Here is a 12,500-nt window from a genome sequence, read left to right as displayed (position 1 = left end):
CCTACGCTGCACTCCCTCAATAGCCAGAATGTCTCTCCTCAAATTTGGAGACCAGAACTGCACACAGTACTCCAGGTGTGGTCTCACCAGGGCCCTGTACACCTGCAGAAGAACCTCTTTGCTTCTGTACTCAATCCCTCTTGTTATGAAGGCCAGCATGCTATTAGCCTTCTTCACTACCTGCTGTACCTGCATGCTTACCTTCATTGAGTGGTGTACAAGAACCCCCAGATCTCTCTGTACTGTCCCTTGACCGAAATTGATTCCATTTAGGTAGTAATCTGCCTTCCTGTTCTTGCCACCAAAGTGGATAAGCATCCATTTATCCACATTAAAGTGCATCTGCCATGCATCTGACCACTCACCTAACTTGTCCAGGTCACCCGGTAATCTCCTAACATCCTCATCACATTTCACCCTGCCACCCAGCTCAGTATCATCAGCAAATTTGCTAATGTTATTGCTAATAGCATCTTCTATATCATGAACATATATTGTAAAAAGCTGCGGTCCCAGTACTGATCCCTGCGGTACCCCACTGGTCACTGCCTGCCATTCCGAAATGGAGGCGTGGAGGAGTGTGGAAGGATGAGAGAATGCAGGCTGCAGCCCTATGAAGCAGGGGGAGGTCTTGCAGTTGGCCTGTGTGGGGATGTGGGAGACGACAGGAGCCTGGTGGGCAAGGGCTAGCTGGAGGGAGGGAGGGAGGGAAGCACGCACGGAGGAGGAAGAGCAAAGAGAAAAGAGAGAAAAAAAAAACAAAGGGGATCAAGAGAAAGAGCAGCAAAGAAAATGTGGCTGGCCAGCACGCCTTGAAGTGGGGAGAAAAGGAAGGGGCCAGCGCCTACGGCCATACTAGTCTGAAAACGCCCGATCTCGTCTGATCTCGGAAGCTAAGCAGACTCAGGCCTGGTTAGTACTTGGGTGGGAGACCGCCTGGGAATACCAGGTGCAGTAGGCTTTTTCCGCCAGCAGGGGCTGCTCAAGTCACCCCTCTGCACTCGTGTTGGGCCACGCACGCAATGCAGCGACAGGTTATTTTTGCTGCCGCTGTGCCTGGCATCAGTCTCCTGCAGGCAGGAGACAGGGAGGGGAGGAGAGCGGAGCGCTGCCAAAATCAGCAAGAAAGAGGGAAAGAAAGGGATTGGGGCTGCACGCTGTCTGCGGCTGGCAGTCAGGAAAGGAGGACAATAGAGAATAGGTGCAGGAGTTGGCCATTCTGCCCTTGGAGCCTGCACCACCATTCAATATGATCATGGCTGATCATCCTTAATCGGTATCCTGTTCCTGCCTTATCTCCATAAGCCTTGATTCCACTATCCTTGAGAGCTCTGTGCAACTCTTTCTTCAATGAATCCAGAGACTGGGCCTCCACTGCCCTCTGGGGCAGAGCATTCCACACAGCCACCACTCTCTGGGTGAAGACGTTTCTCCTCATCTCTGTCCTAAACGGTCTACCCCGTATTTTTAAGCTGTGTCCTCTGTTTCGGCACTCACGTTTCCTGCCGCCAGAGTGTCCAATCCTTTGATAATCTTATATGTCTCAACCAGATCCCCTCTCAGTCTGCTAAACTCAAGGGTACACAAGCCCAGTCGCTCCAGTCTTTCAGTGTAAGGTAATCCCGCCATTCCTACGCTGCACTCCCTCAATAGCCAGAATGTCTCTCCTCAAATTTGGAGACCAGAACTGCACACAGTACTCCAGGTGTGGTCTCACCAGGGCCCTGTACACCTGCAGAAGAACCTCTTTGCTTCTGTACTCAATCCCTCTTGTTATGAAGGCCAGCATGCTATTAGCCTTCTTCACTACCTGCTGTACCTGCATGCTTACCTTCATTGAGTGGTGTACAAGAACCCCCAGATCTCTCTGTACTGTCCCTTGACCGAAATTGATTCCATTTAGGTAGTAATCTGCCTTCCTGTTCTTGCCACCAAAGTGGATAAGCATCCATTTATCCACATTAAAGTGCATCTGCCATGCATCTGACCACTCACCTAACTTGTCCAGGTCACCCGGTAATCTCCTAACATCCTCATCACATTTCACCCTGCCACCCAGCTCAGTATCATCAGCAAATTTGCTAATGTTATTGCTAATAGCATCTTCTATATCATGAACATATATTGTAAAAAGCTGCGGTCCCAGTACTGATCCCTGCGGTACCCCACTGGTCACTGCCTGCCATTCCGAAATGGAGGCGTGGAGGAGTGTGGAAGGATGAGAGAATGCAGGCTGCAGCCCTATGAAGCAGGGGGAGGTCTTGCAGTTGGCCTGTGTGGGGATGTGGGAGACGACAGGAGCCTGGTGGGCAAGGGCTAGCTGGTCGGAGGGAGGGAGGGAGGGAGGGAAGCACGCACGGAGGAGGAAGAGCAAAGAGAAAAGAGAGAAAAAAAAAACAAAGGGGATCAAGAGAAAGAGCAGCAAAGAAAATGTGGCTGGCCAGCACGCCTTGAAGTGGGGAGAAAAGGCAGGGGCCAGCGCCTACGGCGATACTAGTCTGAAAACGCCCGATCTCGTCTGATCTCGGAAGCTAAGCAGACTCAGGCCTGGTTAGTACTTGGATGGGAGACCGCCTGGGAATGCCAGGTGCAGTAGGCTTTTTCCGCCAGCAGGGGCTGCTCAAGTCACCCCTCTGCACTCGTGTTGGGCCACGCACGCAATGCAGCAACAGGTTATTTTTGCTGCCGCTGTGCCTGGCATCAGTCTCCTGCAGGCAGGAGACAGGGAGGGGAGGAGAGCGGAGCGCTGCCAAAATCAGCAAGAAAGAGGGAAAGAAAGGGATTGGGGCTGCACGCTGTCTGCGGCTGGCAGTCAGGAAAGGAGGACAATAGAGAATAGGTGCAGGAGTTGGCCATTCTGCCCTTGGAGCCTGCACCACCATTCAATATGATCATGGCTGATCATCCTTAATCGGTATCCTGTTCCTGCCTTATCTCCATAAGCCTTGATTCCACTATCCTTGAGAGCTCTGTGCAACTCTTTCTTCAATGAATCCAGAGACTGGGCCTCCACTGCCCTCTGGGGCAGAGCATTCCACACAGCCACCACTCTCTGGGTGAAGACGTTTCTCCTCATCTCTGTCCTAAACGGTCTACCCCGTATTTTTAAGCTGTGTCCTCTGTTTCGGCACTCACGTTTCCTGCCGCCAGAGTGTCCAATCCTTTGATAATCTTATATGTCTCAACCAGATCCCCTCTCAGTCTGCTAAACTCAAGGGTACACAAGCCCAGTCGCTCCAGTCTTTCAGTGTAAGGTAATCCCGCCATTCCTACGCTGCACTCCCTCAATAGCCAGAATGTCTCTCCTCAAATTTGGAGACCAGAACTGCACACAGTACTCCAGGTGTGGTCTCACCAGGGCCCTGTACACCTGCAGAAGAACCTCTTTGCTTCTGTACTCAATCCCTCTTGTTATGAAGGCCAGCATGCTATTAGCCTTCTTCACTACCTGCTGTACCTGCATGCTTACCTTCATTGAGTGGTGTACAAGAACCCCCAGATCTCTCTGTACTGTCCCTTGACCGAAATTGATTCCATTTAGGTAGTAATCTGCCTTCCTGTTCTTGCCACCAAAGTGGATAAGCATCCATTTATCCACATTAAAGTGCATCTGCCATGCATCTGACCACTCACCTAACTTGTCCAGGTCACCCGGTAATCTCCTAACATCCTCATCACATTTCACCCTGCCACCCAGCTCAGTATCATCAGCAAATTTGCTAATGTTATTGCTAATAGCATCTTCTATATCATGAACATATATTGTAAAAAGCTGCGGTCCCAGTACTGATCCCTGCGGTACCCCACTGGTCACTGCCTGCCATTCCGAAATGGAGGCGTGGAGGAGTGTGGAAGGATGAGAGAATGCAGGCTGCAGCCCTATGAAGCAGGGGGAGGTCTTGCAGTTGGCCTGTGTGGGGATGTGGGAGACGACAGGAGCCTGGTGGGCAAGGGCTAGCTGGAGGGAGGGAGGGAGGGAAGCACGCACGGAGGAGGAAGAGCAAAGAGAAAAGAGAGAAAAAAAAAACAAAGGGGATCAAGAGAAAGAGCAGCAAAGAAAATGTGGCTGGCCAGCACGCCTTGAAGTGGGGAGAAAAGGAAGGGGCCAGCGCCTACGGCCATACTAGTCTGAAAACGCCCGATCTCGTCTGATCTCGGAAGCTAAGCAGACTCAGGCCTGGTTAGTACTTGGGTGGGAGACCGCCTGGGAATACCAGGTGCAGTAGGCTTTTTCCGCCAGCAGGGGCTGCTCAAGTCACCCCTCTGCACTCGTGTTGGGCCACGCACGCAATGCAGCGACAGGTTATTTTTGCTGCCGCTGTGCCTGGCATCAGTCTCCTGCAGGCAGGAGACAGGGAGGGGAGGAGAGCGGAGCGCTGCCAAAATCAGCAAGAAAGAGGGAAAGAAAGGGATTGGGGCTGCACGCTGTCTGCGGCTGGCAGTCAGGAAAGGAGGACAATAGAGAATAGGTGCAGGAGTTGGCCATTCTGCCCTTGGAGCCTGCACCACCATTCAATATGATCATGGCTGATCATCCTTAATCGGTATCCTGTTCCTGCCTTATCTCCATAAGCCTTGATTCCACTATCCTTGAGAGCTCTGTGCAACTCTTTCTTCAATGAATCCAGAGACTGGGCCTCCACTGCCCTCTGGGGCAGAGCATTCCACACAGCCACCACTCTCTGGGTGAAGACGTTTCTCCTCATCTCTGTCCTAAACGGTCTACCCCGTATTTTTAAGCTGTGTCCTCTGTTTCGGCACTCACGTTTCCTGCCGCCAGAGTGTCCAATCCTTTGATAATCTTATATGTCTCAACCAGATCCCCTCTCAGTCTGCTAAACTCAAGGGTACACAAGCCCAGTCGCTCCAGTCTTTCAGTGTAAGGTAATCCCGCCATTCCTACGCTGCACTCCCTCAATAGCCAGAATGTCTCTCCTCAAATTTGGAGACCAGAACTGCACACAGTACTCCAGGTGTGGTCTCACCAGGGCCCTGTACACCTGCAGAAGAACCTCTTTGCTTCTGTACTCAATCCCTCTTGTTATGAAGGCCAGCATGCTATTAGCCTTCTTCACTACCTGCTGTACCTGCATGCTTACCTTCATTGAGTGGTGTACAAGAACCCCCAGATCTCTCTGTACTGTCCCTTGACCGAAATTGATTCCATTTAGGTAGTAATCTGCCTTCCTGTTCTTGCCACCAAAGTGGATAAGCATCCATTTATCCACATTAAAGTGCATCTGCCATGCATCTGACCACTCACCTAACTTGTCCAGGTCACCCGGTAATCTCCTAACATCCTCATCACATTTCACCCTGCCACCCAGCTCAGTATCATCAGCAAATTTGCTAATGTTATTGCTAATAGCATCTTCTATATCATGAACATATATTGTAAAAAGCTGCGGTCCCAGTACTGATCCCTGCGGTACCCCACTGGTCACTGCCTGCCATTCCGAAATGGAGGCGTGGAGGAGTGTGGAAGGATGAGAGAATGCAGGCTGCAGCCCTATGAAGCAGGGGGAGGTCTTGCAGTTGGCCTGTGTGGGGATGTGGGAGACGACAGGAGCCTGGTGGGCAAGGGCTAGCTGGAGGGAGGGAGGGAGGGAAGCACGCACGGAGGAGGAAGAGCAAAGAGAAAAGAGAGAAAAAAAAAACAAAGGGGATCAAGAGAAAGAGCAGCAAAGAAAATGTGGCTGGCCAGCACGCCTTGAAGTGGGGAGAAAAGGAAGGGGCCAGCGCCTACGGCCATACTAGTCTGAAAACGCCCGATCTCGTCTGATCTCGGAAGCTAAGCAGACTCAGGCCTGGTTAGTACTTGGATGGGAGACCGCCTGGGAATACCAGGTGAAGTAGGCTTTTTCCGCCAGCAGGGGCTGCTCAAGTCACCCCTCTGCACTCGTGTTGGGCCACGCACGCAATGCAGCGACAGGTTATTTTTGCTGCCGCTGTGCCTGGCATCAGTCTCCTGCAGGCAGGAGACAGGGAGGGGAGGAGAGCGGAGCGCTGCCAAAATCAGCAAGAAAGAGGGAAAGAAAGGGATTGGGGCTGCACGCTGTCTGCGGCTGGCAGTCAGGAAAGGAGGACAATAGAGAATAGGTGCAGGAGTTGGCCATTCTGCCCTTGGAGCCTGCACCACCATTCAATATGATCATGGCTGATCATCCTTAATCGGTATCCTGTTCCTGCCTTATCTCCATAAGCCTTGATTCCACTATCCTTGAGAGCTCTGTGCAACTCTTTCTTCAATGAATCCAGAGACTGGGCCTCCACTGCCCTCTGGGGCAGAGCATTCCACACAGCCACCACTCTCTGGGTGAAGACGTTTCTCCTCATCTCTGTCCTAAACGGTCTACCCCGTATTTTTAAGCTGTGTCCTCTGTTTCGGCACTCACGTTTCCTGCCACCAGAGTGTCCAATCCTTTGATAATCTTATATGTCTCAACCAGATCCCCTCTCAGTCTGCTAAACTCAAGGGTACACAAGCCCAGTCGCTCCAGTCTTTCAGTGTAAGGTAATCCCGCCATTCCTACGCTGCACTCCCTCAATAGCCAGAATGTCTCTCCTCAAATTTGGAGACCAGAACTGCACACAGTACTCCAGGTGTGGTCTCACCAGGGCCCTGTACACCTGCAGAAGAACCTCTTTGCTTCTGTACTCAATCCCTCTTGTTATGAAGGCCAGCATGCTATTAGCCTTCTTCACTACCTGCTGTACCTGCATGCTTACCTTCATTGAGTGGTGTACAAGAACCCCCAGATCTCTCTGTACTGTCCCTTGACCGAAATTGATTCCATTTAGGTAGTAATCTGCCTTCCTGTTCTTGCCACCAAAGTGGATAAGCATCCATTTATCCACATTAAAGTGCATCTGCCATGCATCTGACCACTCACCTAACTTGTCCAGGTCACCCGGTAATCTCCTAACATCCTCATCACATTTCACCCTGCCACCCAGCTCAGTATCATCAGCAAATTTGCTAATGTTATTGCTAATAGCATCTTCTATATCATGAACATATATTGTAAAAAGCTGCGGTCCCAGTACTGATCCCTGCGGTACCCCACTGGTCACTGCCTGCCATTCCGAAATGGAGGCGTGGAGGAGTGTGGAAGGATGAGAGAATGCAGGCTGCAGCCCTATGAAGCAGGGGGAGGTCTTGCAGTTGGCCTGTGTGGGGATGTGGGAGACGACAGGAGCCTGGTGGGCAAGGGCTAGCTGGAGGGAGGGAGGGAGGGAAGCACGCACGGAGGAGGAAGAGCAAAGAGAAAAGAGAGAAAAAAAAAACAAAGGGGATCAAGAGAAAGAGCAGCAAAGAAAATGTGGCTGGCCAGCACGCCTTGAAGTGGGGAGAAAAGGAAGGGGCCAGCGCCTACGGCCATACTAGTCTGAAAACGCCCGATCTCGTCTGATCTCGGAAGCTAAGCAGACTCAGGCCTGGTTAGTACTTGGATGGGAGACCGCCTGGGAATACCAGGTGCAGTAGGCTTTTTCCGCCAGCAGGGGCTGCTCAAGTCACCCCTCTGCACTCGTGTTGGGCCACGCACGCAATGCAGCGACAGGTTATTTTTGCTGCCGCTGTGCCTGGCATCAGTCTCCTGCAGGCAGGAGACAGGGAGGGGAGGAGAGCGGAGCGCTGCCAAAATCAGCAAGAAAGAGGGAAAGAAAGGGATTGGGGCTGCACGCTGTCTGCGGCTGGCAGTCAGGAAAGGAGGACAATAGAGAATAGGTGCAGGAGTTGGCCATTCTGCCCTTGGAGCCTGCACCACCATTCAATATGATCATGGCTGATCATCCTTAATCGGTATCCTGTTCCTGCCTTATCTCCATAAGCCTTGATTCCACTATCCTTGAGAGCTCTGTGCAACTCTTTCTTCAATGAATCCAGAGACTGGGCCTCCACTGCCCTCTGGGGCAGAGCATTCCACACAGCCACCACTCTCTGGGTGAAGACGTTTCTCCTCATCTCTGTCCTAAACGGTCTACCCCGTATTTTTAAGCTGTGTCCTCTGTTTCGGCACTCACGTTTCCTGCCACCAGAGTGTCCAATCCTTTGATAATCTTATATGTCTCAACCAGATCCCCTCTCAGTCTGCTAAACTCAAGGGTACACAAGCCCAGTCGCTCCAGTCTTTCAGTGTAAGGTAATCCCGCCATTCCTACGCTGCACTCCCTCAATAGCCAGAATGTCTCTCCTCAAATTTGGAGACCAGAACTGCACACAGTACTCCAGGTGTGGTCTCACCAGGGCCCTGTACACCTGCAGAAGAACCTCTTTGCTTCTGTACTCAATCCCTCTTGTTATGAAGGCCAGCATGCTATTAGCCTTCTTCACTACCTGCTGTACCTGCATGCTTACCTTCATTGAGTGGTGTACAAGAACCCCCAGATCTCTCTGTACTGTCCCTTGACCGAAATTGATTCCATTTAGGTAGTAATCTGCCTTCCTGTTCTTGCCACCAAAGTGGATAAGCATCCATTTATCCACATTAAAGTGCATCTGCCATGCATCTGACCACTCACCTAACTTGTCCAGGTCACCCGGTAATCTCCTAACATCCTCATCACATTTCACCCTGCCACCCAGCTCAGTATCATCAGCAAATTTGCTAATGTTATTGCTAATAGCATCTTCTATATCATGAACATATATTGTAAAAAGCTGCGGTCCCAGTACTGATCCCTGCGGTACCCCACTGGTCACTGCCTGCCATTCCGAAATGGAGGCGTGGAGGAGTGTGGAAGGATGAGAGAATGCAGGCTGCAGCCCTATGAAGCAGGGGGAGGTCTTGCAGTTGGCCTGTGTGGGGATGTGGGAGACGACAGGAGCCTGGTGGGCAAGGGCTAGCTGGAGGGAGGGAGGGAGGGAAGCACGCACGGAGGAGGAAGAGCAAAGAGAAAAGAGAGAAAAAAAAAACAAAGGGGATCAAGAGAAAGAGCAGCAAAGAAAATGTGGCTGGCCAGCACGCCTTGAAGTGGGGAGAAAAGGAAGGGGCCAGCGCCTACGGCCATACTAGTCTGAAAACGCCCGATCTCGTCTGATCTCGGAAGCTAAGCAGACTCAGGCCTGGTTAGTACTTGGGTGGGAGACCGCCTGGGAATACCAGGTGCAGTAGGCTTTTTCCGCCAGCAGGGGCTGCTCAAGTCACCCCTCTGCACTCGTGTTGGGCCACGCACGCAATGCAGCGACAGGTTATTTTTGCTGCCGCTGTGCCTGGCATCAGTCTCCTGCAGGCAGGAGACAGGGAGGGGAGGAGAGCGGAGCGCTGCCAAAATCAGCAAGAAAGAGGGAAAGAAAGGGATTGGGGCTGCACGCTGTCTGCGGCTGGCAGTCAGGAAAGGAGGACAATAGAGAATAGGTGCAGGAGTTGGCCATTCTGCCCTTGGAGCCTGCACCACCATTCAATATGATCATGGCTGATCATCCTTAATCGGTATCCTGTTCCTGCCTTATCTCCATAAGCCTTGATTCCACTATCCTTGAGAGCTCTGTGCAACTCTTTCTTCAATGAATCCAGAGACTGGGCCTCCACTGCCCTCTGGGGCAGAGCATTCCACACAGCCACCACTCTCTGGGTGAAGACGTTTCTCCTCATCTCTGTCCTAAACGGTCTACCCCGTATTTTTAAGCTGTGTCCTCTGTTTCGGCACTCACGTTTCCTGCCGCCAGAGTGTCCAATCCTTTGATAATCTTATATGTCTCAACCAGATCCCCTCTCAGTCTGCTAAACTCAAGGGTACACAAGCCCAGTCGCTCCAGTCTTTCAGTGTAAGGTAATCCCGCCATTCCTACGCTGCACTCCCTCAATAGCCAGAATGTCTCTCCTCAAATTTGGAGACCAGAACTGCACACAGTACTCCAGGTGTGGTCTCACCAGGGCCCTGTACACCTGCAGAAGAACCTCTTTGCTTCTGTACTCAATCCCTCTTGTTATGAAGGCCAGCATGCTATTAGCCTTCTTCACTACCTGCTGTACCTGCATGCTTACCTTCATTGAGTGGTGTACAAGAACCCCCAGATCTCTCTGTACTGTCCCTTGACCGAAATTGATTCCATTTAGGTAGTAATCTGCCTTCCTGTTCTTGCCACCAAAGTGGATAAGCATCCATTTATCCACATTAAAGTGCATCTGCCATGCATCTGACCACTCACCTAACTTGTCCAGGTCACCCGGTAATCTCCTAACATCCTCATCACATTTCACCCTGCCACCCAGCTCAGTATCATCAGCAAATTTGCTAATGTTATTGCTAATAGCATCTTCTATATCATGAACATATATTGTAAAAAGCTGCGGTCCCAGTACTGATCCCTGCGGTACCCCACTGGTCACTGCCTGCCATTCCGAAATGGAGGCGTGGAGGAGTGTGGAAGGATGAGAGAATGCAGGCTGCAGCCCTATGAAGCAGGGGGAGGTCTTGCAGTTGGCCTGTGTGGGGATGTGGGAGACGACAGGAGCCTGGTGGGCAAGGGCTAGCTGGAGGGAGGGAGGGAGGGAAGCACGCACGGAGGAGGAAGAGCAAAGAGAAAAGAGAGAAAAAAAAAACAAAGGGGATCAAGAGAAAGAGCAGCAAAGAAAATGTGGCTGGCCAGCACGCCTTGAAGTGGGGAGAAAAGGAAGGGGCCAGCGCCTACGGCCATACTAGTCTGAAAACGCCCGATCTCGTCTGATCTCGGAAGCTAAGCAGACTCAGGCCTGGTTAGTACTTGGATGGGAGACCGCCTGGGAATACCAGGTGCAGTAGGCTTTTTCCGCCAGCAGGGGCTGCTCAAGTCACCCCTCTGCACTCGTGTTGGGCCACGCACGCAATGCAGCGACAGGTTATTTTTGCTGCCGCTGTGCCTGGCATCAGTCTCCTGCAGGCAGGAGACAGGGAGGGGAGGAGAGCGGAGCGCTGCCAAAATCAGCAAGAAAGAGGGAAAGAAAGGGATTGGGGCTGCACGCTGTCTGCGGCTGGCAGTCAGGAAAGGAGGACAATAGAGAATAGGTGCAGGAGTTGGCCATTCTGCCCTTGGAGCCTGCACCACCATTCAATATGATCATGGCTGATCATCCTTAATCGGTATCCTGTTCCTGCCTTATCTCCATAAGCCTTGATTCCACTATCCTTGAGAGCTCTGTGCAACTCTTTCTTCAATGAATCCAGAGACTGGGCCTCCACTGCCCTCTGGGGCAGAGCATTCCACACAGCCACCACTCTCTGGGTGAAGACGTTTCTCCTCATCTCTGTCCTAAACGGTCTACCCCGTATTTTTAAGCTGTGTCCTCTGTTTCGGCACTCACGTTTCCTGCCGCCAGAGTGTCCAATCCTTTGATAATCTTATATGTCTCAACCAGATCCCCTCTCAGTCTGCTAAACTCAAGGGTACACAAGCCCAGTCGCTCCAGTCTTTCAGTGTAAGGTAATCCCGCCATTCCTACGCTGCACTCCCTCAATAGCCAGAATGTCTCTCCTCAAATTTGGAGACCAGAACTGCACACAGTACTCCAGGTGTGGTCTCACCAGGGCCCTGTACACCTGCAGAAGAACCTCTTTGCTTCTGTACTCAATCCCTCTTGTTATGAAGGCCAGCATGCTATTAGCCTTCTTCACTACCTGCTGTACCTGCATGCTTACCTTCATTGAGTGGTGTACAAGAACCCCCAGATCTCTCTGTACTGTCCCTTGACCGAAATTGATTCCATTTAGGTAGTAATCTGCCTTCCTGTTCTTGCCACCAAAGTGGATAAGCATCCATTTATCCACATTAAAGTGCATCTGCCATGCATCTGACCACTCACCTAACTTGTCCAGGTCACCCGGTAATCTCCTAACATCCTCATCACATTTCACCCTGCCACCCAGCTCAGTATCATCAGCAAATTTGCTAATGTTATTGCTAATAGCATCTTCTATATCATGAACATATATTGTAAAAAGCTGCGGTCCCAGTACTGATCCCTGCGGTACCCCACTGGTCACTGCCTGCCATTCCGAAATGGAGGCGTGGAGGAGTGTGGAAGGATGAGAGAATGCAGGCTGCAGCCCTATGAAGCAGGGGGAGGTCTTGCAGTTGGCCTGTGTGGGGATGTGGGAGACGACAGGAGCCTGGTGGGCAAGGGCTAGCTGGAGGGAGGGAGGGAGGGAAGCACGCACGGAGGAGGAAGAGCAAAGAGAAAAGAGAGAAAAAAAAAACAAAGGGGATCAAGAGAAAGAGCAGCAAAGAAAATGTGGCTGGCCAGCACGCCTTGAAGTGGGGAGAAAAGGAAGGGGCCAGCGCCTACGGCCATACTAGTCTGAAAACGCCCGATCTCGTCTGATCTCGGAAGCTAAGCAGACTCAGGCCTGGTTAGTACTTGGGTGGGAGACCGCCTGGGAATACCAGGTGCAGTAGGCTTTTTCCGCCAGCAGGGGCTGCTCAAGTCACCCCTCTGCACTCGTGTTGGGCCACGCACGCAATGCAGCGACAGGTTATTTTTGCTGCCGCTGTGCCTGGCATCAGTCTCCTGCAGGCAGGA

The 12,500-nt window shown here is 51.7% G+C and overlaps 8 non-coding genes across 8 annotated transcripts; all 8 read left to right on the top strand.

Moving 5' to 3' along the window:
• Window positions 1-842: 842 nt before the first annotated feature.
• Window positions 843-961, top strand: LOC140475709 (5S ribosomal RNA). Its single transcript, XR_011960201.1, has one exon. It is a non-coding gene; the product is annotated as a 5S ribosomal RNA (ribosomal RNA).
• A 1,519-nt stretch (window positions 962-2,480) lies between these two features.
• Window positions 2,481-2,599, top strand: LOC140468582 (5S ribosomal RNA). The gene has a single exon (XR_011955713.1). It is a non-coding gene; the product is annotated as a 5S ribosomal RNA (ribosomal RNA).
• A 1,511-nt stretch (window positions 2,600-4,110) lies between these two features.
• Window positions 4,111-4,229, top strand: LOC140475707 (5S ribosomal RNA). Its single transcript, XR_011960199.1, has one exon. It is a non-coding gene; the product is annotated as a 5S ribosomal RNA (ribosomal RNA).
• Window positions 4,230-5,740: 1,511 nt separating this feature from the next.
• On the top strand, window positions 5,741-5,859 carry LOC140468998 (5S ribosomal RNA). The gene has a single exon (XR_011955915.1). It is a non-coding gene; the product is annotated as a 5S ribosomal RNA (ribosomal RNA).
• A 1,511-nt stretch (window positions 5,860-7,370) lies between these two features.
• On the top strand, window positions 7,371-7,489 carry LOC140474159 (5S ribosomal RNA). The gene has a single exon (XR_011958876.1). It is a non-coding gene; the product is annotated as a 5S ribosomal RNA (ribosomal RNA).
• Window positions 7,490-9,000: 1,511 nt separating this feature from the next.
• On the top strand, window positions 9,001-9,119 carry LOC140475706 (5S ribosomal RNA). The gene has a single exon (XR_011960198.1). It is a non-coding gene; the product is annotated as a 5S ribosomal RNA (ribosomal RNA).
• A 1,511-nt stretch (window positions 9,120-10,630) lies between these two features.
• Window positions 10,631-10,749, top strand: LOC140474148 (5S ribosomal RNA). The gene has a single exon (XR_011958865.1). It is a non-coding gene; the product is annotated as a 5S ribosomal RNA (ribosomal RNA).
• A 1,511-nt stretch (window positions 10,750-12,260) lies between these two features.
• LOC140475705 (5S ribosomal RNA) lies at window positions 12,261-12,379 on the top strand. The gene has a single exon (XR_011960197.1). It is a non-coding gene; the product is annotated as a 5S ribosomal RNA (ribosomal RNA).
• The last annotated feature ends 121 nt before the right edge of the window (window positions 12,380-12,500 follow it).

This window comes from Chiloscyllium punctatum, chromosome 3 (assembly GCF_047496795.1).
Source record: "Chiloscyllium punctatum isolate Juve2018m chromosome 3, sChiPun1.3, whole genome shotgun sequence".
Lineage (NCBI taxonomy): Eukaryota > Metazoa > Chordata > Chondrichthyes > Orectolobiformes > Hemiscylliidae > Chiloscyllium > Chiloscyllium punctatum.
This window is presented reverse-complemented; position numbering and strand designations above follow the sequence as displayed.